Source organism: Muntiacus reevesi, chromosome 5 (genome assembly GCF_963930625.1).
Source record: "Muntiacus reevesi chromosome 5, mMunRee1.1, whole genome shotgun sequence".
Lineage (NCBI taxonomy): Eukaryota > Metazoa > Chordata > Mammalia > Artiodactyla > Cervidae > Muntiacus > Muntiacus reevesi.
In genome coordinates, this window is record NC_089253.1 from 12,469,058 (window position 1) to 12,494,906 (window position 25,849).

A 25,849-nucleotide genomic window follows, 5' to 3' on the forward strand; every position below is an offset into this window, starting at 1 on the left:
AACTGTAGCCCACCAGGTTCTTCTGTGCATGGAATTCACTAGGCAAGATTACTGGTTGCCATTCCCTTCTCCAAGGATTCTTCCTGACCCAGGGATTGAACCCAGGTCTCCTGCATTGCAGGTGGATTCTTTACTGTCTGCACCACCAGGGAAGGGAAAAACGGTAGCTAAAACATATACTTATGGCAGTACTAGCTTGCTGTTGGGAAGGGAAAAAAATCCCTCGATTCACTTACTGAATACATAAGGGAAAGGGGGCACTTTTAATTTTTGTAGTTGGAAGTAGGTTAATATTGAAATGTTTGATCAGTGTCTAGAATTATATGAAGTAAGGTGTCATAAGTTTTTCAGTGCTTGGGTCTCTATAGAGATCTTAATCAGGTTTTGGATACAACAGTGAAAAAGAGTAAGCTCCCATCTAAAAAGTTTATCCAGGGTTCTTAATCACAGGTTAACAGAATTCAGGGTTCCATCAACTTGGATGGGGAAAAATTACATTTCTATTTTCAATAACTTCTAATAAAACTTGAATGTAGGTAACAGATTACAGTAGTATTAGGAGTAAATATGACTGCCATAGCTGAAGTCTGATTATTTCCTATTACAATTGTTACAACTTGCTGGAGCTTTAAAAAAACTATTTGGCTGTGTCAGGTCTTGGTTGAGACATGCGGGACCTTAGTTGTGGCATGTGGGATCTAGCTTCCAGACCATGGGTTGAACCTGAGCCCCCTGCATTGGGAGCTTAAATTTTCAGCCAATGGATCAGCAGGGAAGTCCGTAGAGCTTGTTAATGAGTTTATATATATATATATATATATATAGCTATGTCCAGAATTTAAAAAATGTGTTCACTTCAGCATTATTGTATCCCTTTATTATGCTATACTCTGTACTTTATGCTTTTAAAAAACTTTTTGGAAAAGTGATCCATAGATTTCATTAGATTGACTAAGTGGTTCAGTTCAGTCTCTCAGTCACGTCAGAGTTGTTGAGACCCCATGAACTTGCAGCACAACAGGCTTCCATGACCAAGGGGTACATGACGGCAAAAAGGCTGAGTCTGGTGGCTTAGACGGTAAAGAATATGCCTGCAGTGCAGGAGACCTGAGTTCTAGGGAGTCCCTAGATCGTGAAGATCCTCTGGAGAAGGGAATGGCAACCCATTCCAGTATTCTTGCCTGGAGAATTTCATGGACAGAGGAGTCTAGAAGACTACAGTCTATGGGATCCCAAAGATTTGGAACCAATAGTGTGACTAACAGTTTCACTTCAATGGTCTCAAAGTTTCAGTTATTTTTGTTCCTCCACAGCACTTTTTACTTGGTAACTAATCAATATATACATATAGAACAAAATAAATGGATTTAAATTGGCTGAAATAATACACCCATTTCCAAATATTGATATTCTAGATGTCTATAATAGCCTACGATAAGGCTTCTTCTTTAAGAATTTTCCACTGTTTGTTGTGACTCACATAGTCAAAAGCTTTGGCATAGTCAATGAAGCAGATGTTTTTGTGGAACTCTTCTTGCTTTTTCTATGATCCAACGGATGTTGGTAATTTGATCTCTGGTTCCTCTGCCTTTTCTAAATCCAGATTGAACATCTGGAAGTTCACGGTTCAAGTATTGTTGAAGCCTGGCTTGGAGAATTTTGAACATTACTTTGCTAGTGTGTGAGATGAGTGTAATTGTGCAGTAGTTTGAGCATTCTTCGGCATTGCCTTTCTTTGGGATTGGAATGAAAGCTGACCTTTCCAGTCCTGTGGCCACTGCTGAGTTTTCCAAATTTGCTGGCATATTGAGTGCAGCACTTGCACAGCATCATCTTTTAGGATTTGAAATAGCTCAACTGGGATTCTATCACCCCCCACTAGCTTTGTTTGTAGTGATGCTTCCTAAGGTCCACTTGACTTCACATTACAGGATGTCTGTCTCTAGGTGAGTGATCACATCATCCAGGTTATCTGGGTCGTGAAGATCTTTTTTGTAGTTCTTCTGTGTGCTCTTGCCACCTCTTAATATCTTCTGCTTCTGTTAGGTCCATACCATTTCTGTCCTTTATTGTTCCCACCTTTGCATGAAATGTTCACTTAGCATCTCTAATTTCCTTGAAAATATCTCTAGTCTTTCCCATTCTATTGTCTTCTTCTATTTCTTTGCACTGATCACTGAGGAAGGCTTTCTTATCTCTCCTTGCTAGTCTTTGGAACTCTGCATTCAGATGCATATATCTTTCCTTTTCTCCTTTGCCTTTAGCCTCTCTTCTTTTCACAGCTATTTATAAGGCCTCATCAGACAACCATTTTGCCTTTTTCTTGGGGATGGTTTTGACGGTCGCCTCATGTACAATGTCATGAAACTCCGTCCATAATTCTTCAGGCACAGATCTCCTGAGAAATCTGTATGCAAGTCAAGAAGCAACAGTTAGAACTGGATGTGGAACAATGGACTGGATCCAAATTGGGAAAGCAGTAGGTCAAGGCTGTCTTTTGTCACCCTGGTTATTTAACTTATATGGAGAGTACCTCATGTGAAATGCCAGGCTGGATGAAGCACAAGCTGGAATCAAGACTGCTGGGAGAAATTTCAATAACCTCAGACATGCAGATGGCACCACCCTTATGTTAGAAAGCAAAGAGAAAGTAAAGAACCTCTCAATGAAAGTGAAAGAGGAGAGTGAAAAAGTTGGCCTAAAACTCAACATTCAAAAAATGAAGATCATGGCATCTGGTCCCATCACTTCATGGCAAACAGACAGGGAAACAATGCAACCAGTGAGATTTTATTTTCTTGGGCTCCAAAATCACTGCAGATGGTGACTGCAGTGAAATTAAAAGATGCTTGTTCCTTGGAAGAAAAGCTATGACCAACCTAGACAGCATATTAAAAAGCAGAGACATCACTTTGGCAACAATGGTCTGTCTAGTCAAAGCTATGGTTTTTTCAGTAGTGATGTATGGATGTGAGAGTTGGGGTATAATGAAAGCTGAGCACTGAAAAATTGATGCTTTTGAACTGTGGTGTTGGAGAAGACTCTTAAGAGTCCCTTGGACTGCAAGGAGGCCAAACCAGTCAATCCTCAAGGAAATCAGTCCTGAATATTCATTGGAAGGACTGATATTGAAGCTGAAACTCCAATACTTTGGTCACCTGATGCAAAGAACTGACTCATTAGAAAGATCCTGATGCTGGGAAAGACTGAAGGGAGGAAGAGAAGGGGACAACAGAGGATGAGCTGGTTGGATGGCATCAGACTCAAGGGACATGAGTTTGAGCAAACTCTGGAATTGGTGATCGACAGGGAAGCCTGGTGTGCTGCAGCCTATGGGGTTGCAGTCAGACACGACTGAACTAGTAAACTGACTGCTTCTTTTTATTCAAAATCTTTTAATCAAATGCTTTAGTTACCAGCATGGATCATATAATTCATGTATTTCCCTAAAATAAACTTTATTATACACCTGATTTAAGCAACACGTGTTGTTCAGTTCAGTCGCTCAGTCGTGTTCAACTCTGCGATCCCTGTCCATCACCAACTCCCGGAGTTTACTCAAACTCATGTCCATCAAGTTGGTGATGCCATCCAGCCATCTCATCCTCTGTCATCGTCTTCTCCTCCTGCCCCCAATCCCTCCCAACATCAGGGTCTTTTCCAATGAGTCACCTCTTTGCATGAGGTGGCCAAAGTATTGGAGTTTTTCAGCTTCAGCATCAGTCCTTCCAATGAACACCCAGGACTGATGTGGCTGGATTATATTCTTTATTGAATACAACTACAAAGAAAAGATTTTGAAAGTTTTTGCTCTGTGTCTTGGAACTGCAGCAAGAAGTACTGAGCACAATGGAAAGAAGAGTTAGAACACAAAAATGAGGAAGGGGGAGAATGTGTATTGAGGCCTCATTTTAGAAAGCTGTTTTACCTTGGTGCTTTCAAGTAGAACTAGGTGAAGAGGTGAGTTCATCAAAAACAGATTCCTAGGGACTTCCCTGGTGGTCTAGTGGTTATGACTCTGTGCTTCCATTGCAGGGATGTGGGTTTGATCCCTGGTCAGAGGACTAAAAGGGCTTCCCTGGTGGCTCAGTGGTAAAGAATCCACCTGCAGTGCAGGAGACACAGGTTCAATCGGTGGGTGGGAAGATCCCTAGGAGGAGGATATGGCAACAACACTCCAGCATTCTTGCCTGGAGAATTCCATGGACAGAGAAGCCTGGTGGGCTTACAGGCCACGGGGTCGCAGTCAGACATGACTGAAGTTCCTGAGCACCCACAGCAGACTAATAACCCACATGTCAAGCGGTGTGGCCAAAAAAACAAAAGTAAACAAAGATCCCCAGATCTTGCTGTAAGCAGCGTAGGGACACTAGAATCTGGATTTTTTGACATGTATCCCAGGAAAGTCTGTTGCTAAAGCCTGTAGACTACACTACAGAATTAATACAACAGAAGACAATTTGGTTTTCAGGTTAGCCCATTTTTGAAGATAAGGCAACAGATTTAACAGCTAATTTTCCTAAGCTGAGATATCTTACTCACTAGTCTTAGTTTGGGAAACCAAAAGCCACTCCTGACTTGAAGGCAATTCTTACAAGCGATGCACTTGGAACTTCTTACAGACCTAATGTTCTTAAAAGTGGGCCATAAAGCTTGAACTCACTTCAGGTATTTGCACAACAAACCCTGAAAATGGTTTTTAGACAATACTTTCCTTACTCGATCTTTAAAACTGTCAGTGGCAGAGTCCCTAAGTTAATTGTAAATTATGGTATAAATATCACATTTATGTTATACATATTTACACAAAGCTTCATTTACTAAACTAGGTATTTGGTAAAGTTAAAACTGATGGGACATCAACTTATAACATCTAAAGCAAAGAATCATACTCATGCTTAAAAATGGTTTAATTTTTGAAGGATATTATGTACTTTCAGTGAATCCTTAAATAGTGAGTAGATTTGCAAAAAAACATGTTTTTGCATTACAGCTGATAGGGATCTCCACATGCATTCAATTCTCATAGCAGCCCAATGAGAGTAGTAGTATTCCCACTGCACAGATGAATCTGAGGCTTAGGGTTAAACAACTTGCTCAGTCAACCCAACGGACAGAAGTGTGACTTCAACCCAGGATGACTGGCTCTGAGACTTCGCTCCAAGCCACCACACTACACTGCCTTTTGAGTGCTTATAATGTAAAATAATATAAACAAATGCAGTGTGACAGACCTCAGCCAGCAGAAAAATATTTTAACTTTATGTCCTGCCAGTGTTATCAGAGGAACTGCTTTCCAGTTATCTGAACTGTCAAATGCACTTTAAGTGAACTCTGCAGACTGAGCAAGTATTAAGTAATAACTAATCACCTTAAATAATTAACTCAGCCATAAAGACGGGTGTCAAGTAACTTTTCTGAATCTAACTCTGGGCCCACAGCCAACAATTATTCTCTTTCTGTTAACAGTTTTATCTTTCCCTCTCTCCAGATGGTTGAAGAGGTGGGAGATTGTGAGAGTCTTAAATTTGCTCAAGATAGGTTATCAGCTTGAACAGTAAAGTTTTAGCCTAAGACGGGGCATCCTGCTGTGCGTACAGAGGCTAGTAACTCATAGCAGACAATTTATGGGTAGCCACAAGTTTGTCTTTCCATGGAAACACCTCAGGTCATTTCTTCTGGTGCATCTCATGAAAAGCAGTGAGATAACATTTGGACATACTGTGTTCCTGTGCCCAAATCTAGAAGTAACCAACTTCCTATACTTATTGATTATGCAAAATCTTATCTGGTTTACTTGTTTCCCTCTTTTCGCTGACATCTTTCCATTTATTCTGCCAGTTAAACTCCCAGAGGGAAACAGTAGCTTATTTACATTACTGGGTAACAGAATGAGAGTTCAAGTTATTGAAAATTTAGTTCCTATTAGTTAAAATTGGATTTACCACCTTCTGTGTAGGGCTTGGTTGCCCTATAGTTGCTTTTCCCTCCATATATATTTTCCTTGATTTTCACAATCATACCCTCCTCGCTTAATGACACTAAAGAATTTGACTATCTCAGATTTCTCCTCCTCTAGGTAATGTATAATGATAAAATCATAGCTGGGCAAGTCACAGACACGTCCTATTCAAGTCTAACCTCCTGGTTCAAGTGAGCACCAACCATCTTTTCTAAAAGAGGTTGTGAGGATCCCAGGCAGTAGGGCTAGAAAGAATTAATGTACAGGGCAGGCTTCCCAGGTGGTTCAATGGTAAAGAATCCCCCTGCAATGCCAGAGACATGGATTTAATCCCCGAGTTGGGGAGATCCCCTGGAGAAGGAAATGGCAACCCACTCCAGCACTGCCTGGAAAATCTCATGGACAGAGAAGCCTAGTGGGCTACAGTCCATGGAGTAGCAAAGAGTTAGACACGACAGAGCATGCATGTGAATATAAAGGGCAAATATCACCTATAAGAACATGTCATTTTTCAAAAGAAGCTGAGGCTCACGGTCACTGCTATGCTCTTTTTGGAACTGTCATATAAACCGCTATTCCTGGAGTACATGAGTGCATGCTCAGTCACTTCAGTTCTGTCCGACTCTACAACCCTATGGACTGTAGCCCACTAGGCTCCTCTGTCTGTGAGGATTCTCCAGGTAAGAATACTGGAGTGGGTTGCCATGCCCTTCTCCAGTCCTGGAGTACAAGTTTGGTTAAATGAAACAACTGACAACTGGGAAGGAAAAATACTTAAATCAAACGAAAATCATCAAGTAACATGCAGGGGAAAAAAAAAAAATCACAAAAGTACTTCAGAGCTCTTCCCCCTTTTCTCCTGGCCCTATTTCACTGCAAGGTAGAATTTTAAGTCTTGATTTCTTTAGGAAATGATCAGACTGCCATGAAGTATAGAAAGTGACTTTGACCTCTAAGTAGGACGATTTAAGTACAAACCCTCTTTTAATCCCAAATGCCCTCTGTAAACAATTATTTCTTCCTCTTTTGGAGCCAAACTTCTTAAAGAAGCTGTCTACATATTACCATACTATGGTAATATTACCATACCTACTTCTTTCCCCATTCCCTTCATTCAACCTTTTCAAACTCCTGAAATCTGGCTTCCTCTCAGTACTCCATAAATCTTAGAATTTTAATACAAGAACCCAAAACAGCAACAAATTCAAAACAGGTTCCAAGAATGAGGAAGATGAGTAAGCACAGTTTATCTGGAAAACCAGAAAATCCAGGACACATCTTTGGCAAATACATTGCCAGATGAGATGCAACAAAAACTGTTCATCTCAGAACTATCAAGAAACAAGCAAACAATTTTAGAAAGACACAAACATGAATACTGAAAACAGACCAGCCATGGGACTGAAATTCAAAAGGCATAATGCCTAACATTAAAGATACAAACAGTAAACAAGAATTGAAATGGAATTCTTCCACTGAGACTGTCAAATGTAAAATAAATAAATGTAAAGTTCATCATCAAAAATAGCACTTAATTTTCAATACATTGTCAATTTTTGCATCCCATTACCAGAAAAGTATTCCACTGAAATAGCACAGGACTGATAGGGGTCATTGACATCACACTTATGTAAGATGCTGCTTAGCTGCAGTTAAGCAATTGCAATAAAGTGCTCTACTATGTTACTGTTATTTGCAATATACTTTTATACATTACCACTTACGCAACTGCTTTATTTCAGCATGTTTAACATTTAAATTAAGGTTTTCTATAATTTTTCTGTCTTAATATAAAAAGCTATGAAACATTCACTAGGAAATGGCTCTATACATATGCTAACATTCAGTCAACAGCATAAATGCTCTCCAGTTCAATGTGGACAACTGCCAAGAAACTATGAAAGATTCTGCTTAATACTAATGACTAAAAGTCTGATGGTACAGGGTAAGGAAGGAGGAAAGCTGAGTTTTATTTTGGCTCAGAGGTGGAAAAAAAAGATCATTTAGATTATGTCAAGGGTTATGGTTACTGAATTTTATCTTATGAAGGTGGAGTAACTCAAACAAGTCCCCAGGCTATTCCATTTATAAGCACCTATGTGCCAAATTCACCAAATCATGGCTTAGGAGTAAATAGATGATTTTGATGAACATTTCCTAAAATGTTTTACGACAAAACTCATTGAGGATTAACCTTTACAGCAAGTTAAAAAACAGTACTATAAGGAGTCCATAATCGAATTAAGAATTATATGGACCTACTTACATAATTGCTGAAAACTGTACACCTCTGCAGTTTCCTTAAGTGGCTATATTCATGAACATATTTATATTGGATTAAGTTCAGAATTATATACATATTCTTGCAAAGAAATGTTGTTCTAGTGCCACTTTAATTATCCAAATCTACTAAAAACTGAGAAATAAAAATCATGGAAAGCTCATTTTTCTGGTTAATTAAACACAGCAGCTACAATTATACCAACCTGTTAGAAAAACAACAGTGGGTCAACTAAACAAGACTAGAAAACATATGTTTTAGTTTTCTGAAAGCTGTTAAAGTAAAATGTGTAAATATGAAATATTAGTTTCCAGAATAAGTTAAAAATCTTCCTCAGAAACTCCAAATGCTGAACCCTGTATAACATGTTCATCTCTGTGCACTTTAAAAATAAATGGTGTAGAAAACATTTAACTCAATATAAGCCTATCCAATATAATTTTGGTAAAATGTTTTTCATTTTCCCCCTTAAGTTTTCTTGTCTTAATTCTGTGACCAACTTAACATAATTCTTACTGTAACTACTGGGGTTTACATCACCTTTGGATTGTTGGCATTTCATTTCTGAGAATGGTTAAGAAAATTGATTTTATTTTGGAAGAGATAAAGAAAGGCAATTTAACTGATAGTTGCTGTCTCAAATTTCATAGCTTGAAATATAGAAGCATTATTTTAGATCTCTGCAGGCATGAAACAAGTCTAACATTTTTCATAATTTGAGACATCACCTTTTAGAGAATTAACTAACTACACTGATTCTCAATGAAGACAGGGCCTAATTTTCATAACCAATTGAGGGTTTTTTTAACTATACAAGTACACAAGCAAAATTTTACTGTTATGTAATTCTTTCAACTTCAGCTACCCCAGGCACTACCATGACAATAATAACAGGAATTTTACATTCCTTATGTGGTACGGGCTGAAAAAAATTGTCTTATATCATAATTCTATCAAAGGAGAAACTGGAACTATACTTTGTTAAGAATTTGGTCATACAAGTTTGACTTACCAACAAACTGTGAGAAGAGTTCATTTAAGATAATCCCTGTCCTTGGGTCCTAAGTACTTTGAGACTACTTTTTAAAAACTAAAAAAAAAATCCACAACATATTTACATGTTCCAAAGTCCTCTACTAAATGCTTTACGTAACTTTGTTTAATCTTCACCATCATCCCTGAGACCTAGAATGTTACAAATTTCCTATAAAAAATTAGCAAGCCATTCAAAACAGATCTGACACTGAAGCAGCAGGAACCCAGATAGGCCATTAATACTATCCAAAACACTAAAGTCAGTCTTCACATACCACCTCTAAGAGGATCTCCTATAAAAGGACTCATGGAGTGCTTGACTCTTGGCGTTGCTTTAAAATTTTCATATATTTGTTCTCTGTTTTTATTCTTTAGCAGATATGGATAAAAAGAATGTTACATGGTTTTGAATGTAAAGATCACAAATTTAGTAATGTCAAAGAATGTGCAGCTGAAAAAGATATTCTCTTTATATATTATGTACCCAAATGCCAAGAATACTATAGATCATCAATAATTTTTAAAAATTAGGATTGAGAGCAAGGAGCTAAAGAAAATTATTTTCAGAAATTCAAATATCTTGTTGACTCCGTCTAGATACTTCAGTTTAATTATCTGAATAACTTTCCCATAAGTTTGTCACAGCTCTGAGCTTACTGCTGTGTCTTTTGCGATCAGAGTTTCTTAGACCAGATTTCACTCAAAGAAATATTCAAGAAGTCAGGATGTTATGGTATTCTTAAGGTAAAAGTGATTCCCCCCACCTCTACCATGCATAAATTAATCCTTAGGTCATCTACACGTCTTGAAAATTCATTTATGAATATATTAATAAACCTAAAATCTTTATTACTCATGTCACACACCACAAAGAGCTACAAATCTGGGATGTGGAAGGCTGCTCTACCCTTCCACTGTAAACTCACCTGTAGTGTTTTAAAGATATACAACAGCTGGTGACAACCCTGAACAAAAATAATTCACCTGGGTGAATGGGTGGGAAATAAGCTTCACGTATCTAGAGTTCCACAGGTGATCCAGACACTTGACCCTATTGAGAAAACTCTTGACCTAACAACTAACTCAATACTCTTTAATGAGCTATCTATAAATATAATACAAATCAATGTCTTAACTCTCCTTTGAGATAAAAAGAAGGTAGGTTTATCTGCATTAGGCATTCCTAACCGCACTTGTTTTCTTCTTTACTTTGGCCACACCCCACAGCATGTGGGATCTTAGTTCCCTGCTGCTGCTCACTTGTGTCTGACTCTTTAAGACCTCATGGATTAGAGACCTCCAGGCTCCTCTGTCCATGAGGTTTTCCAGGCAAGAATACTGGAATGAGCTGCCAATTCCTTCTCCAGGGATCTTTCAGACACAGGGATCAAACCCACATCTCCTGTACTGGCAGGTGGATTCTTTACCACTGAGCCACCTGGTAAACCTGCACCTGTTGCATTGGAAGGTGGAGTCTTAATTACAGGATCACCAGGGAAGTCCCTAACACAGGTTTTATTCTGGAACACTGCAGTTATTCTTTCAGAAATTGGCATCATCAACTCCTGTAATACTAATTTTTTAAACAAAATATCCATATAGAGTACATAAATTTTTTTCCTAAAATTTAAGGGTCATGGAGTTGTTTTTTGAGATAATAACTAGATTTCTTTATGGCTTGATGCCCATTAGATAAAAGGCTGAAAAAAATTTCTAACTACCCAAACACATGACAAATTACAGAAATCACTATATTATATAGGTCTCATTTCTCTCATACAATGTTTCTGAGAAATCTGCTGGGTTCCCCCACCCCCACCAATTTTTTTTTAAATAGTAATTCAAATTGAGGAGGTTGTTGCTTATATAAAGAAGTCTCTTACAAAATGAACAAGATAAGTTCATATGAGACACAACACCACCCATGAATCACCAACCCCTAAAAATAATTTGTATGAGTTTGAAAGGGAGCCTAAATGTAAATCTGTTCAGTCTATTTTCTCTCTTAAGGTTAAAACATGTCTATAGTTTTACAAAGAAACATTGATCACAAAGAAAATAGCACACATTTTGTTCCTTTTCCTATACTTACCAACATTACTAGTAAAGAAGGTATTTCTGAATAACAAATAATGCCATGATTTCCATGCATAACTGAGACCAGCACATACCACCTCTGTTTAAAAATGAAAGCCATTCATCTGATTTGTTCCTAGAAACAAGGCAATATGTAAGATCATTCTTTATAAAACTGTCTTTGTAATTATCATCTGCATGCATCTGAGAGATGTTTTGACCATGTTTTTTTCATTTATAACCACTCTTGCCTAGTCCTTCCTTGATACGATAATCCATTTATCAGCTATAATTTTAACTCCTAACAAGTGAAGTGCATAACCCTACTAACCCAAAGTGATGTTATGTTTTCAGGATAATATGCAAAAGGAAAGGAGAAAAACAGCACTAATATATCAGCCTTTTTAGCCCTTCCGACACCCTCAGGAGGAAAGAAAATTTTTCATCTTTTCATTGTGTAGACAGACTCTGAAAAAGAACAAACACACAGCATTGTTTTAACAACACAAATGGAGAAAAAATAAATACAGTTCATTCGAGATACTGGGCAAAACAACTTAAAAGACCAATGATTTTAGTTTCAGCTACTTAGTTTGAAAGCAAATTAGCTGCTAAAGTAGTGGTATATATGGAGTTCTACAAATTAAACACTAATTGTATTTTTAAAATAAGTTGGTGGTTCATAGTCCTGAAGATCCCGTCTGGGCAGTAATTTCAATATGCACTCTAGGTTTATTCAAGAACCCTCTTACTCAGGAACCAGTCTCCAGCCGTCAACAGGCCGATCATCAGTATTTCCTTTTAAAGTCTCCCTGCCTTCGCTGGCAAGTATGAAGATGTCATTTTAAACAGGGGCTTTGTGTTTTCTTTACTGCGGGGCCAAAGCGCCGTTCCCTTCCAGCTTAGCTACCTTTTAACATCGATGTCTTTGGAACCTTTTGCAAATCACTTCTGCAGGAAAGACCAATGAGGGTCCGACACCTTGGGAAAGGAGTAAGGACGGTTGCAGAATGACAAGACAATTAAAAAAAAAAATCTGGGAGAGATAGCCCAATTCCTTAGGTAGAAGCTTCTGCGACCAAAGGCTAGAGGGTCGCCACCCGGGATCCCCGCAGCGCACCCCACTCCCACAGGAAAAACACAACCGCCCCTTACTATCCTGTCAGCGGCTCAATTTGCTGCTCTGAGCCCAGAAGTAAACTGACTCCCTCAATCCCTTTGTCACAACGTGGGGCAAGAGGCGTAGGCGACCTCCGCCAACTCCAGCAGGGCCGTAAGGCCGAGGCCCACTCGGCCTCTCAAGCCGCCACCAGTCGGACACGTCCTACTCGGCCCCAGACGCCGCCTCCATCCCCCGGTGCCCAGGTTCGGAACCCAGGCTCACCGACCGACTTGTCCTCCTTCTCACTGTCCCCTCTGCACCACCACTCGGCTCCCGCGTCCCCTAAAAACTCAGCCGGCGCCGCGGAATCGGTTCAGCACCCCTAACATGGCTGCCGTGCCCACTTCGCTCCCTTCGCCCTCTCCAAGCGCGTCCGACCGTGGGGCATTTTGGGCATTGTAGTTCCGGCGGATAGCCCGGCTGTTCCGCCTGGCCTTGAGGAAACTACGATTCCCAGAATGAACCGCTCCTGAGCATGGCTATTGGGGCCTTTAGGACAGTGGGATGATGTCATTGCAAAAACCCCACTGCATTCATTGTGCTACGGTCTATCCACCCCCCTGCTGCTGCTAGGCTTGCGATTGCCGCTCGCTCCAGCTGAGCTAAGCGTAGCAGCAGCACCAGGGCAAGGACTGACTTCAGCCTTTGGACTTAGGACATCGCAACACCCTCCCTTGCTTGCGTGACTCATTCGCACATCCTTTCTGTTTATGCCTGGGGTGGGGAGAAAAATCCCAAACCAGGTGAGTTGAAGTGATTTATTCAAATGATTCTACCAAGTTATTCCTCCCGCTTAGTTCTCAAGGCTTTCTTTTGGGAAGATGGGGGTGGGAGGATTGGGAAGGTTGTTCACAAGCGCTGCTAAGCGAAAAGCTCTCTGCAATTTGGGTCACTGCAAAGAACAACTCCAGCAGCCTTCCCCCGCCAGAGGACGGATGCTTGCCAATTCCCTAGTCGCAACTCCCCTCAACCTTTTTGAAGGCTGGGAGAGGGAGCTGGGTTGGGGAGGATGTTGGGAAGTGCTCTTGGAAAATAATCAGAGGAAGGCAGTGGTGGGAGACTGCAGTCCTGTCACATACGGCCCGAGTGCTGGGATTTGAGTGGGAAGGGGTGATGCGTGGGGAGACAGGGAGCCAGTGATTTCATGTGGTCGCACTACTTTGGAACATTTCGTGTCACTTGGGCGAGCACACACTATTCATTTTTAAGATGAGCGTGCGTCTGAGTAGGTTAAGTTTTGTGGGGCTTTATTTTGTGTGTGTGTGTGTGTGTGTGTGTGTGTGTGTGTGTGTGTGTGTGTGTGTGTCTACGTCGTTTGTCTCGTCGCCTTTTCTGCCGGTTTGAGGTGACAGTGTCCTTTAATGGTGCACTCCGTGCCAGTCAGAAACATTTCACGTGTCTGGGCAAGGTTCTTTGAGGCTGCTGGAAGCAACGTTTTCGTTGAGTGTTTTTCCTCTCCCAACTGCAGGGTTTCAGGATTGTTTGGAAGTGGAGCCGACAGATTTGTACTTGTGCGAATGTTTTAAATTACGTTGCAATAGGCTTCTTGCCACTGACAGTGGTACCCTAATGAGCTGTCCTTTCCTGAGGCAGTCACCAGTCACAAATAACGGTTTGGAGAATGGATCGTTAGGGTTCATTTTTAACGCATCAGGGAAAGGACAAGTTAGAAGCACTGTTAACCTTCATTTGCCATTACTGAAAGGTACGGCATGGAAGAGGGATCCTGGACTTGGAAACCGAAAATGACAGTAGAGCTTTTTTGGCTTTTTGGTTTTGTTTTTTTTAAACAAACTGACACGTCTAACAGGACAGAGAGCATTTTGACCCATGTGATATTGGCTCTGTTCTTGTAAGAGTTACTAGGATGATTAGTACAATAAATATGTCATTTTGGAATAAACAGCTGGCTGACTCCAGAACAGATGGGGCCAGTCTTAAGCTGAGAGATCTACAACCTTGGAAATGAATGGACCTGGGGTCAACCACACCCCCTCTTGGAATGTCAAAAGGAGAAATGCCAGAGTGTTTTATGCTTAACTCCAAAATGCCAAACCTTTTCGGAGCCAAGTCAGCCACTGGGGGAAAGTCATCACTGGTTATCTTCTGCTGCTGAACCAATTTTGTTCATTTTTAATTCAGACCGTTAGGTCTCTGAAGTTACAGCTGGGCGATGCTTCATTCCATGCCGCTTGTTACTGAATGCAAAGGACAGTCCATTGTATGGGCTTTGTAGTAGAGTGATTTATTGGAATGCAATGAGCAGCTTTGGGATTTGGGAAAAGATGGTCTGCCTGGCTTTGCTTCTTTCTGTGTCCCTCTGTTGCTTATTGTCTGCTTTCCTGAGCACCCCTTCTGTGCTGTCTTCCTTTCCACACCCCTCTGTGTCTCTTGAAGTTCTTCCAGTTTTTCTCCCTGTCTGTCCATTTGCAATTCTCATTTTTCCCTCTGTGTTTCAAAATCTCCCTATCACCAGTATATCACATCTCTCTCTCTCTAAGAGTCCTTCCAGGCTCTGGATACCCTCCATCTCTTCTCTGCCTCACCCAGAACCTCCAGGGTAATTGAGACTTCAAATATTTCTTCTACTGAGTCCTCATGGAAGAGGCTTTGCCTTTTCTTCTTGCAGTTGGTGCTTGGCAGGATGAACAGAATGAACCTAACCCCTTGGCCTGGTTTGTGGCTTCTGTCGCAGACATAATTTGGCTCCTGCAGCCTGGGGAGGACAGTGAACTGTTACAGTTGAGCTCACGCTACTTTTCCTTTCATGGGTACATGTTTTAAGAGCTGCCGGAACATTACAAGTTTTGGGGTTTTTTTAAATATAATTTTCTTTATTTCTTTATTTTTGGCCATGCTGGGTCTTCATTGTGGCGAGGGCTTTTCCCGAGTTGTGGTGAGCGAGGGCTGCTCTTGGTGGCGGTGCCGGGGCCTCTCATTGCAGCGGCTTCGCTTGTTGCAGAGCCTGGGCTTCGGTAGTTGCGGCTCCCGTCTCTAGAGCACAGACGCAGCATGCGGCGCACAGGCTTAGCTGCTCCACAGCACGTGGGATCTTCCCGGACTGGGGATTGAACCCGTGTCTCCTGCATTGGCAGGAGGATTATTTCCCACTGAGCCACCAGTGAAGCCCCTGGCAAGGTTTTTAATGCTCTACACAAAATGTTCTCCTAATTCTCAGAGAATCAGTAGACTTTGAATGGCTTCTTCCTAATTTATTACCCACCCTACCCCCCACCCCTGTTGGGGGGTAAGTCTTTTCTGCTCCCTTCCCTGTTGATTGCTGAGGAGCAGGTCCAAGTGAGCAAACTGCCCATTTGGGTTTTTTTTTTTTTTGAAGATGCTTGGAGCTGAAACCGCTTTTCTTCCTGTCGTTTCTTCTCCTTTTTGGCTGAGAGAAGTTTGTTGTTTTATACCCACCGCCCCATTAAGGCAAAGGAGGTGGTAGTGGCTATGTTTGTTTGTGAAGTAAGAGCTCCTCTAGGCAGGGGAGGTTTCACTGCTGTCCTTCTGGAGGCAACTAGTGTGACAGGCAGATTCAGAAGCGCTCCCGCACCACCTGAGACCTCACACTCACCATCTTTTCATTCTGAATTTTCTTCTAAGTTGCTCCCTCTTCTACCCAGGCTTTTTAGTGTTTTCGGGAGGAGAAATGAGCTAAATGGGAGGGTTAGTTTTGGCCTCACTTCTGCCATCTTTGTGACCTTGAATAACTCTGCATTTCTTTCTCCCTTTGTTTAAATCATTTGCAAAGGGATAAGGATCCTTGCCCCTTTGTTTACTTGGTCTGGTGACATGGCCCCAGCCTGTCCTTCTGACAACAGATATTGTGAGCAGCTAGATCTTCCCTAGCTCAGTCGGTAAAGAATCTGCCTGCAATGCAGGAGACCAGGGTTCGATCCCTGGGTCGGGAAGATTCCCCTGGAGAAGGAAATGGCAACCCACTCCAGTATTCTTGCCTGGAGAATCCCGTGGACAGAGGAGCCTGGCAGGCTATAGTCTATGGGGTCGCAAGAGTTGGACACAACTTAGTGACTAAACCACCACCACCTCTGTGGTCTGAGGACTGGGTGTGTGTGTGTGCTCAGTCGCCCAGCCCTGTCTGCCTCTTTGCAACCCCATGGACTGCAGCCCAGTCTCCGTGAAAAGAGATGCTTCCACCACCATCATGTAATTTATGTCCTGTTAGGGGAGATAATCTGAAGAAGGAAATGGCAACCCACTCCAGTGTTCTTGCCTGGAGAATCTTAGGAACGGGGGGAGCCTGGTGGGCTGCCGTCTATGGGGTCGCACGGAGTCGGACACGACTGAAGCAACTTAGCAGCAGCAGCAGCAGCAGGGGAGATAATCATTGGAGAAGTAATTGCAAGTGTGATGAATTCTCCTGCCAAAGTGGGATGTACAACAAGGTCGGAGAGGAGTGGTTAACTTGGTGTGCTTCCCTTGTCTGGAGGAATCAGGGAAGGCTTCCTGTAGGAAGTGACATTTCAAGAGACTTGGAGAGTGAGAGGAAGTAATTTAGGATGGCAACAGGAGGTACTGAAATGAGGACAAAGGGGTGTTTCTAACATGGTAACTACACATTCAAAGTACAAAGGAAATAGATGACTGTAAGTATTTAAAAGTTAGTTAGTTATGGGGGTTAGACAGTTTATGGGGGCAAAACAAGGAGAGAGAGACCAGAATGAAGAATGAAGCTGGAGAGGTGGACAGAGTCTGGAGAGGGGGCAGTTTTCTGAGTCACTGGTGAATTTGGTCTTTAGCCTAAGTGAAGGATTTTAATTAGCTAGATGAATTCCATATTCAGGTAGGATGATATTAAAAAATCACCTTGGCTGTTAAGTTGGAGAAGAGACTGGAGAGAATTAGCTAAAGCAAACACAAGATGAGATGGAAAGTCATTTTTGTAGTCTACCTGTGGGATGGTAGTGGCCTTGGATCTAGGGTGATGGCCGCGGGCTTGGAGAGAAGGGAAGCGATTGGGAGACCCTAAATCTGAAGACTATAGTTGATACAGTTGTTGCTAGATTGGGTGTGGGGATAGAGAAAAGATGGAGTTAAGATGACTTCCGTTTTCCTTAAGCTACTGGATATATCACTTACAAGAGAAAGAGGACAGTGGATGGGGACCAGATTTTTATTTGAGTTTTCAAAGACTTTTGGACGTACTGAGTTTGAGGTTCCATGAAGACATCTAAGATCTCTAGCTCACCTTGTCTGTATGTAGAGTGCATCATGGTGGAACAGAAGAGACCTCTGGTGAGGCTTTTTAAGACTAGCAGCTACTTATTTATGAGTTTAGACACATTATATTCTTTTTGCGAGCTTTAGTTTCCTCATCTGTAAAATATATTTATTCCTCTAATTCATACTGATCCCTGGCAGCTGTATGGCCCTGTGTTAGGAATACAGCACTGAATGAGACAGTGTTTGCTTGGGAAAAATTCACGTAGGTGAGGGAGAGGAATATAAACAAATAACCACACACAGGGAGGTTCGTTGGCAGTGCTAGGAGAGACAGTCCCAAGGGAAGTTTTCATACTTCTTTGGGGGCTGAGTGGGGGGGGAAAGGGGGTGACCTGTGACCTGAGACTTGGAGGTAAGAAACAACTCTCCAGACTGAGTTCCTATGCATCTAATAGATTGCCTTGCACAAACTGGGGGCTCTCTGAATGTTTGCCGATTGAGTATATTAACCTAAGTCATAAGGATGCACTCAAAGGCAGGAAATATCAACACATTGGAAGAGGGCCATTAGTAATACAAATATAAAATGTAAAACACTTTCAACAAATGCATTGATATGAGGAGACCTGAGCCTGAGGAGACCTTTGAGATGTTTTGTGGATGACTTTCAGGGAAAATTTAGAATTATTTCAGACCTGGTTTCTTTGGGGGCTGAATTTCCTTTATTCCAGTTAGTTTCTCAAAAATAATTTTGATTGTATAGAATGCCATAAATAATGGGTTTCAGACTTTTATAGATAAGTGAAAATACAAAAAATTAAGATAAAATTGGGTGAGCTTTTGCCAACAGTTATTCTTCTATAGTTAAAGGTGTTTTTAAAAATATGTCCTCCTTTATCTCATGAAATAAAGCGTATTTAATACCAAAGCTTATAGAAAGACCATCATTTTAAAATTAGAAATATATTTAGCTTTGTGAAAAATTCTCTACATTGTCTTTTTTTTTTCATTTTGTTGCAGAATAGTAAAAAGACAAGCCAAATACCAGAATGTTATAATAATTTATGGAGCCATTGCCCTATTTTCTTGGCTATGGTGGAAAGGTGGCCCATCTCCAAATAAGAAGATTTCCAAGTGTGGAAGAATTTTATGTGGACCACAGATAATTTATTTTCAGTTTCTTCTCCATAGGAATTCAGCTCTTGAAAGCTAGCTAGGCCTCTTCAAGATTAGTCTAAGGTAGGGCTTCATAACTTGTCCCTGAACAATCCTCAGGGAGACCATGAACCCCAGAGATCATATGTTGATGTGTGTGTGGGGGTATGTGTGTGAGAATGAGTCCACATTTGCAAGTGTACATTTTTTCTATCGCTACATATGTGTCATTGGATAAGCGACTTAACCTCTTTGAACCTCTGTTTCTTTACAAGATTGTTGTGAGGTTTAAATGAGACAATATGTTTTTTGAAAATGTCTGGTACTATGCCTGGAATAGCTGGTGTTCATTGAGGCTGTTTTTGGCATTATTCACTATTTTGAATATCTTATTGATTGACCGATGCTTTCCTGGTGCCCACAGTGACATAATGAAGAGGAAGATATCTCAGTGTAACTAGACAACCGAATGCAATGGCAAGCACACACCCATTGCCAAGGTAGAATTCTTGCCAGAAATGTTTAACCTCAATCTAATCATGAGGAAATAATCAGGCAAATTCAGAGTGTGGGACATTCTGTAGAGCAGCCGGACTGTGATCTTCAAAAGTGTCAATGTCATCAGAGAGAAATAAAACAAAAGAAAACAAAATGTATGGGGGACTAATCTAGATTAAAAAAGACTAAAGAGCTACGGCGGACTTTCCTGGTGGCTCAGAGGTAAAGAATCTGCCTACCAATGTAGGCGACATGGGTTCGATCCCTGGTTTGGGAAGCTCCCCTGGAGGAGGAAACAGCAGCCCACTCCAGCATTCTTACCTGGAAAATCCCATGGACAAAGTAACCTGGTGGGCTACAAGGCCATGGGGTCACAAAGAACTGAACACAACTTGGTGACTGAGTGAGCATGAGCAAAGAGGTATGACAACCAAATGCCACATGCAACCCTTGATTGGATACTGGACTTAAAAAAGAAAAAGCTATAAAGGACATTGAGGGGACAGTTGGGGAAATTTGAATGGGAGCTGCATGGGAGATAATCAGTAACAAGGTTAGTTTTCTTGGATGTGGTAATGATTCTGCCTGCGTAGCCTGTCATGTGGTGAATATTATTGTTCAAGTCAGTTGCCTATTCCTGAATGTCATCTTTAGGAATGTCACAGGAAATCTAGAAGACATCAAGGCCTGCTTCAGAAGATAGTGATTGTTTTGGTCACTGCATGTATTTAGTCAGCTTATGGGCTGGAATACTGTTTGTTGGCAGATATTGTAGGTGATCTTTTCTGTCCTTTCTGACCACGATTCTGTCATTCCCCACTGCAGCTGGCACTCTTTATTTCTAGAGGTAATGATGCAGGTGGCTGTTTCCTGAATAAAAAAGAGAGATAAGCGGGGGAATAACTCAGGAGTAGAGCATTTGACTGCAAAGAGGAAAGAACATAAAAGAGGACATAAACATATAACTTAAATTAGTTTTTTGATTCTAGACATAAGAGAAATCAAAATCCATTACAGAAATGTCTAATGAACCACAAAGGGAAAATTCCCTTAATTCCACCTCACATAGTCCACTGTTGTGATTTTGATGTGTATTGCTGTCATTTTCTGGCCTCCCTGATAGCTCTGATGGTAAAGAATCTCCCTGCAATGCCAGAGACCTAGGTTTGATCCCTGGGTCGGGAAGATGCTGTGGGGAAGGGAAGGCAGCCCACTCCAGGATTCTTGCCTGGAGAATCCCATGGAGAGAGGAGCCTGGTGGGCTGCAGTCCATGGGGTCACAAAGAGTTGGACACAACTGAGCGACTAAGCATGTACACACACGCTGTCATTTTCCCTCACATGTATGCTAATGATGTTATTATAATACGTATCCGGCTTGCTCTCTTTCACTTAATGTATTTTGGGCATTTGCCCCATGTATTTGCATCTTCCTCTAACTTACCCTTTTCGGTGGCCGTCAGACACTGCTGCAGTGAGCATTTGAGCGTGCATCCTTTTGTAATAAATTTGTGGGAGTATTTCTGCAGGATTCATTTCTAAGAGTAGAAATGCTGGGGCAAAGGGCATAGATATTTTTCATTTAAACTGCCCCCTGATTTAAATTCTTATCACAATCTTTGAAGTGTCATTTTTATACCTTTATCAAGTTCATTAGCCACTTAGACTAGCCTCTCTTACTAAGGGAAGGAAGTTTTAATGGTTTTGTGATCGCTGTAGTAAAGGTTGATACATCAATAACATGGAAACCTCTGGAAGAGAGAAAGAAAATATATTATCCCAGACTGCAACACAGCATGATGTTTAAAAAGTGAACAGGAACAGTAACACAGTCAAGAGTCTTCCCCCAGAAAATTTTGCAGGGAAATTTTATTTTTTAGTTAAGGTTAACTTCACTAAAATACAGACACCGTCGACCTTGAATGAAAATCTCTTCTGCTCACTTCCTCTCCATCTCCGTCACACAGTCACATAAGAAAGGGGAATTTAAACTCTGCTGTTTTAATATCTAAAGCTGGTGGCTAAGAGGCCTGATTTTTCATCTTTCTAAATAGCCAGAGAAGCAATCCCAAGGCAGATTTTTGGCATTTTTTTGAAGAAAAGGCCCGAGTTTAGGAGTGGCCATCAGTGACTCACTGTTCTGCAGAGACCCTGGGATCGCTGAGCTGTGAGGTATTTCCATTCTTTTAACCAGTTATTTTCGCTCTTCTGCGGCTGGGTTGGGCAAACAGAAATTTGAGTTGTGCGCTCAGTGCGTAATTCATTTTTTGAAACCTCAGTTTATTCATCTCTAAAATAGGGATTACTTTGAGGGCTCAGATGAGATAATCTGTGTAGTAGGACTTTTGCTAATTTTGTTGTTATTGAGTCACTGAGTTGTGTCAGACTCTTTACAACCCCATGGACTGCAGTATGCCAGGCTTTCCTGTCCTTCACTATCTCCTGGAGTTTGCTCAAACTCATGTCACATAAATTGGCAAATTTATCTGCACATGAATATGTGCTTTTGTTAAGGTACTGCAGTCTTTGGCTGGGCCAGCTCATATTAATCATTTCTCTAATTCCAGTGGCATTTGTAGCCACAGAGACTTTCTTTAGGTATTCTGTCTCATAATGTCTTACCATTACTTCTTCATCCAGTATTTGTGAGCATAAGCTAAATGCAAATTCCTGTGCTGGGTGTTCTGATAGGGAAACAAAGGTGGAACCCTCCCGAACTTTCCTTCTCTGCTTTTATTCTAGGAGATTAATATTTTACTAAGTCTTCAGTAACATATGCTTTACAGAGGTGTGTTATGTATGCTACCTTATCCTCTCAACCTCACTTGTAGATTCCAGCTCCATTTTCCCATGTAAATGAGGAAATAATTCTTAGTGACGTTAAGTAACAGTTCTGTTTTGCTTTTTAAAAGGTTACCAAACTTTAAAAAATTCACAGATGTAGGCCCCAGGTAGTTCTTCTGGGACAAAAACCTTACTGAATCTCCAGGTGTTTCCTGTTTTTGTCTTGTCATCTGATCAGAAGTGTAAGCTTTCTGAAGGCAGCACTGTCTGGCTGGGGGCATTTACTTTGATTTGATTTGTGTTGGTGGTGCTAGTGGTAAAGAACCCTTCTGCTAATGCAGGAGACATGAGACTTGGGTTCAATCCCTGGGTCGGGAAAATCTGCTGGAGGAGAACACGGCAACCCACTCCGGTATTCTTGCCAGGAGAATCCCATGGACAGAGGAGCCTGTTGGGCTACAGTCCAAAGAGTCAGACACGACTGAAGTGACTTAGCCCAGCACAGGGCGTGGTTAGAGGGCAGGAGCTTTCTGTAGATCTGCTGAGTTGGTTGAAGCCATGATGGGAACTCTTACAACACCTACTGGATGTCAGGTGATTCACATATTTTGTTTGATTTTTTTTTCCCCCCAACTTATTTTGAACAATTTCAAACATATAGAAAAACTGCAAAAATATTACAGCAAAAACTCCTATACCCTTCATCTAGATTTATTTGCTTTTCCATCCTGATTGTGTGTGTGCGCACACACACACACACACACACTGACATACACATTCATTTTGTTTTTTTTTTTCAAAATCATTTGAAAGTAAGTTGCAGACACCACAACACTTTATCTCTAAGCACTGAAGCGTGCATGTCTAAAGAACAAGGACATTCTCCCCTGTAACCACAATATCATTACATTAGAACAATAATATTTTTCAGATTTCCCCAGTTGTTCCAATGATATTTATAACCTTTTAGGGGAAGTGGGACACAGAATTTAATCAAAGATTGCTTATACAGTGTAGTTGTGTCTCTTGAATTTCCTTTAATGTGGCTAAGTTCCCCTGCCCCCTTTTTTTTTTTTTTGGTCTTTCATAACATTGACAGTTTGAAAATTCTAAGCTGCTTTGTTGACGGTAGGTTGGATTTGTCTGCTGGTTTTGTCATTCTTATACTCAGGTTAAACATTCGCGATAAGAATTCCCCATAGGCGATGCTGTATCCTTCTCCTTGCATCACATCAGGGTGACACATAATGTCAGTTTGCCCCAAGACTGGTGATGGGAAGTTTGTATTTTGAATGTGGTGGCCTTGCCAGATCTCTACATTGTAAAGGAACCCTTTTCTCTTTCTAATTAGTAGTGTTGTCTTTGGGGTGATACTTTGAAATTATTTCAATCTCCTGTTCCTCAACAACTTTTATCTCTCTGATTTAAACATCTATTGATAATCCTGGCCTAGATCAATTAACATCTATAAAAAGATGATTTTCTATTTCATTTTTTATTTTTTCTATTTCGTTTTTTAAACTTTTTATTTTGTATTGGAGTATAGCCGAATAGCAATGTGATAGTTTCAGATGAGCAGTGAAGGGACTCAGCCACACATATACGTGTATCCATTCGCCCCCAAACCCCCCTCCCATCTAGACTGCCACATAAGGCTGACAGAGTTCCCTGTGCTATGCAGTAAGTAAAAGCATGATTTTCTAATTCTCTCTTTTGTTCTGTATTTGTTTTCTAGCATTTTCCTGATAAATTAGCTTTCAACTCCCCTACTGTTTTATTTACTTATTTATTTTTATTAAGACTTGAATTCCTGAATTCTTCCCTCACCCCCATGTGTTATAATCCATTTCCAACCTTCTGCCTCCCCTGCTCCCATATTTATGCTTTTTGATACAAAAATTGTCCCAAATTTAGCCAGTGGGAGCCTATTGAGCTCCTGATAAAGTAGGTGGGATTTTTGCCTACTTTATGAAGTGAGGAAATTAAAGCTCAGAAGATAAAAGTAACCTTCCCAGTCATGGAGCCAATAGCTAGTCAGCAGAAGAGGCTGTGCCTTCTCTAGTAACTCAGATGGTAAAGCATCTGCCTGCAATACAGGAGACCTGGGTTCAATCCCTGGGTTGGGAAGTGGCAGCCCACTCCAGTATTCCTGCCTGGAGAATTCCATGGAGAGAAGAGCCTGGCGCGCTACAATCCATGAGATGGCAAGGAGTCAGACATGAGTGAGCAACTAACATGCACACGCACAGAAGAGGCTGAATGCAGACCCAGTTCCGACTAACTCTGAAGAGGTTCCTGCTGTTGATGCCGTCTCCCTTCAGTCCAGAAGCAGAATGTTACGTGATGAAACCAAGTTAAGAAGAACGCACAAGTGTTGCGTCATCATTGCTAATAGCAAATGGTTGGAGACCACCTAAGTGTGCATCAGTGGGAAGCTGGTTAAATAAATGGAGATGTTCACAAAAGGGAAAGCTACTAAACTACCAACAAGAATTAAAGTTTCTCTAAGTACTGATATGCAAAGATCTCCAAGGATATTTTAAGTGAAAGAAAGATGGGTCCTCTGCACCCCTCAAAAAGAAGGCTGATGCAGAAGAGTGCATGTTTTGTGAAAAAAGTAGGGGGTTAAGCAAGTACGTTTGAATTTACACATAGGAATCTGGGAAGGATATAAAATAACAAAATGGTTACTCATACCAGCGCAGTAGGAGTTGGGTGTGTGTGTGTGTGTGTGTGTGTGTGTGTGTGTGTGTGTGTGTGTGTGTGTGTGTGTGTGTGTGTGTGTGTGTGTGTGTGTGTGTGTGTGTGTGTGTGTGTGTGTGTGTGTGTAGTGAGATTTCTTAAAATTTACTCTTTTATTTGATGCTGGCTTTTAAATGACTTTTCCTGAGATAAAATTCACATGAACTGTATGTTGTTGTTTGTTTTAGAATGTTCACAGAGTCATGCAGTCATCACCAAAATTAATACTTAGAGCAGAAACAAGGCCCTGTGTTTCAAGTCTCAGTCTGGTGCCCTTCACCCGGTGGGCCTCAAAGTTATTTGCGCGTCCTGGTTGGGGAAGGCATTCAGTAGGCCTTAGCTGTTATTTGGGAGCCAAATTGAAATTGGCCTGTGGCATATGAGGGGCTTCCCAGGTGGCACTAGTAAAGAACGTGCCTACTAATGTAGGAAACATGAGACTCGGATGCGATCCCTGGGTTGGGAAGATCCCCTGCAGGAGGGCATGGCAACCCACTCCAGTATTCTTGCCTGGAGAATCCCATGGACAGAGGAGCCTGGTGGGCCACAGTCCAGAGAGTCGCAGAGAGTCTGGCATGACTGAGCGACTAACACTAGCATTTGAACAACATTCTCTTAACATCTCTTTTCTTCCCTTCTCTCTCCTCCACCACACAACCACGTTTCTGATTTTTGTCTCAGAGAGCCATTTGTATTAGCCATGAGGAATGTTAATTGTTTCAGCAGACAAGAAGAAACTCCAAAAAGTTTTCCTTCTAGGACTTAAGAACTCTACTTTCTAAGAGCTAACTTTGGAAGGAATGTTTCTGGTCTGCAAAATTGGGAGAGCAACCTCAAAAAGAATTCGTGTCCAAGAGGAACTAGGAGTAGGGCGGGGAGCTCAGTTTCCTTTGAGACAGATTGAAATCAATATGTCTGTCTGAAATAGTCATAAAGATCTATTTCTTTTTTTCATCATTTTGTTAAAAAG

The 25,849-nt window shown here is 41.2% G+C and overlaps 1 protein-coding gene and 1 long non-coding RNA gene across 4 annotated transcripts in view; one reads left to right on the plus strand and one right to left on the minus strand.

Annotated features, from left to right (window-relative positions):
* Positions 1-251: 251 nt before the first annotated feature.
* LOC136169174 (uncharacterized) lies at positions 252-12,865 on the minus strand. 2 transcript variants are annotated; one of them, XR_010663393.1, is made up of 5 exons: positions 12,739-12,865; positions 12,265-12,335; positions 11,686-11,822; positions 11,371-11,490; positions 254-2,407 (listed from the first exon to the last, which is right to left on the minus strand). It is a non-coding gene; the product is annotated as an uncharacterized lncRNA (long non-coding RNA). The 2 variants fall into 2 exon arrangements; XR_010663392.1 differs by having other exon boundaries at positions 252-2,407; positions 11,371-11,822.
* Positions 12,866-13,074: 209 nt separating this feature from the next.
* RAB30 (RAB30, member RAS oncogene family) overlaps positions 13,075-25,849 on the plus strand; it is a 101,481-nt gene continuing 88,706 nt past the window's right edge. For both annotated transcript variants that reach the window (XM_065936983.1, XM_065936982.1), the window contains exon 1: positions 13,075-13,259. The gene's annotated coding sequence lies outside the window, so the exon portion shown is untranslated. The remainder of the gene's footprint in view (positions 13,260-25,849) is intronic.